This window comes from Wyeomyia smithii, chromosome 3 (genome assembly GCF_029784165.1).
Source record: "Wyeomyia smithii strain HCP4-BCI-WySm-NY-G18 chromosome 3, ASM2978416v1, whole genome shotgun sequence".
NCBI classification, from domain to species: Eukaryota; Metazoa; Arthropoda; class Insecta; order Diptera; family Culicidae; genus Wyeomyia; species Wyeomyia smithii.
Window position 1 is genome coordinate 75,193,830 of NC_073696.1, and position 2,904 is coordinate 75,196,733.

Sequence of the window (2,904 nt, forward strand, 5' to 3'; positions counted from 1 at the left end):
TTTGGTCATAATCGCCATTGTCTTTTTGTCGTGTTTGTGCTACTGTACGAAAAATTTGCCAATTTACTGAAAATGACAAAATAACAAAATAAAAAAAAAATCCAACCTGATGTTCGAGACGCGAAGAACGATTATCAAAGCAAACCAATATTGACACATTTTTTTTTTTTTGATTTTGACACATGTGGCGAATGTGTTGGTGTCTTAAAAACTGCACTCTGTTTCTTTCGCGGATTGTCCGGGACAGAAAAAGGGTAGTCCGGGATAGTCCGGGATAGTCCGGAAAATGAAAAAAAAAACAGCAATAGGACAAAGTGTATTCAGCGGGGTAGCTACACCGCAAAAACGAAAACGACATAAGCGGACAATTTGATTGAACAAAAAAAAAAAAAACGAGCAGACAATTTACGTGCTGACGATAGCCGTGCTGCCAGAGCCCCTTTAAATATTTTTTAATATGGTCAATACTTTAAATTAAGGAAGCATTTTTTAGTTTTTAATAATTATTACTCTATAAAAAAAATATTGTTTTTTGAAAAACTTTACTATGATTTAGTTATAGCTTCAAAAAATACAAATTTTTCTCATTTTTTACAGTAAGAAAGTATACACACCAAACTTTTTTGCTGAAATTCGGTAAACTTTCATTGAATTTTGCCACGCTGAAACTTCAGTAATCATTTCAGCAATGAAATATTACTGGACGTTTCAACAAAGTTAAATCTGTCAATCTGTTTGACAGCAATTTACTGAATATTCAGCAATGTGAAATGTCATTCAGTATGACAGACTTTTACTCAATATCCAGTATTATTAAAAGCATTGTCGAACATTCAGCAATGTCGGTTACCGCATATTTTGACAGCTCATTGCTGATAGAACTAAGCAAAGGTACGTCAATTCCTTTCAGTTGAGTGGGAATTCTTCGTATGGGGTTAAAAACACGTCAAAAACTGATTTTTCTTATGATTTATTAAAGCTTACCCTTATTGTACAGAAATGAGTTTGATTCTCATAAAATGTGCCGCCGAAGTCCATCCGATGGCCGCGGAATGTATGCCGACGCCCCCACCGAACAGCGAACTGGAAAAAAGAAGATTAATTAACTATTCTATTCACCAAATAGTATCTTCATGTCGCAACGCTCGACTTTCAGGTTCTGCAGCTCTCCCTCGAGCTCCAGATCCACTTTCAAAATAATTTTCTTCCCGACAAACCTTTTCGCGCAATAAACAAGTTGATAACAAACTATATTTTTCATTTTGACAGCCGCAGTGCGTGTCAGATGTCGATGGCAGATACCGAATATTGCAATCGAAGCAATTGCCAAATATTCAGTACACTGTTAGATAGCTGAAATTTCAGTATGCGGTTTATATTGCTGTAATTCAGTATAATGATTACTGAACCTGGTCTTCGGGAATTCGGTGTGTAGAGTAATCCTTCAACAAAATCTCCTATATATTTTAATTTGTTTGAAACAGTCAACTGCTGCATCTCGTGTTATACCTAGTGCAAACAGCTGATAACTCCTTATTTTTAAACATGGTATTTTAATTATGCCACGTATCTGAAATATTTCGCACTACACTCACTTGAATTTTCTAACCGAGCTCCAACGATGTTTTTCACCGATTGAGAGTGACATAAATCGCAAATTACTTTTTAATGCCCCTGTTGTGCCGTAGAAGTCGAGTGCAACGCAGTCGTAAACAAGACGCTTTGCTTAACCTCTACAGTACATTTCTCATAATTATCTGCTCGTTTTGGGTCAGGAACACGATGTTGCATCCTAAATCCCTACATTCAACCATCAACGTTTCCCCCAGCCACTCGCACACCAGCCGTCATAAGTGCCTCGGTCGGAAATAGCTACTACATAGTACGCGGTAGTATCCACCCGGAGCACAATGGAGAACCTGAAAACAATGGCATCCCAACCGGAATCCATGCATGCACTCTCTCTTGTCCCGCCACTTCGTACACGCGTGGCCCAAACAGGTGTGAATGCTTGCATATAACTCTCGTGCGGAAAACAATAGGATAGCAATGTGATGTGCAGCTGGGTGGAGCAGCAAGCAGCTTTCCGGCGCTCCGAAGAGCATCGTCGGGCGCCCGCCATGGCACCGCTTCGCAGCCGTCGTAGCAGAGCTGAAATTACAAAAGATCGCAAAAAGTCATAAATTATGGGAAGTATGTTGTGTTTTGTTTAATTGCAGATCTATGTAGGACGTGTGCAGTTGCACTTTGTGGAATGCGGAGCTTTTCCCAGTCCGTCCGCACCTATTGGTGGACCTGTCTTACGGTAGGATAGCGTGGTTGCAGTTGCACGTTTAAAATGAGACAATATGAAAATCAGAAGGTAGGTACCTACCAGCAAGAGGAGCCATTATTGTTCTCCGGAATGCTGCTGTAGGATCGCTAGCTAGCAGACCCGGGAAGAGATGATCACAATGGTAGTGTGCCGATACAGCGTGCTGTTGCTGTATTTTACGTTTACTCTATTTGCCCACAACTCCAGCTCCGTAGTGTGTTTTTACGGCAGATAATTAAAAAATGTGACTCTATATTTCGATATTGATTTATCTTCGAGGAAATTAACTTATGCTCCTGAGACTCACTTCAACAATAAGCAATTGGAAGTTTTTAATTCGTCCTTACTGTTGTTTCGTTCGTGTGGATGGATGAAATTCAATTACGCATGTGTTTGAAAATGATACCTAAGTTTCAAAATTCACCACTCGAAATATGGTGATGGAATGCAGCCAGACAATTAAAAACAAACTTATTACAGGGCCAGTTCATGCGAACAGTTTAAATCAATTTATCACAAAACCTGTCGTTCACTCAATCGGAACTGAAGCATTTATCTGGAAGCAATTTAAATTTCCGTAATTGTACTTT

General features: G+C 39.3%; 1 long non-coding RNA gene across 1 annotated transcript; it reads right to left on the bottom strand.

Moving 5' to 3' along the window:
- Positions 1-954: 954 nt before the first annotated feature.
- LOC129732261 (uncharacterized) lies at positions 955-1,874 on the bottom strand. Its single transcript, XR_008729215.1, has 3 exons — positions 1,410-1,874; positions 1,218-1,353; positions 955-1,083 (listed from the first exon to the last, which is right to left on the bottom strand). It is a non-coding gene; the product is annotated as an uncharacterized LOC129732261 (long non-coding RNA).
- Between the last annotated feature and the right edge of the window lie 1,030 nt (positions 1,875-2,904).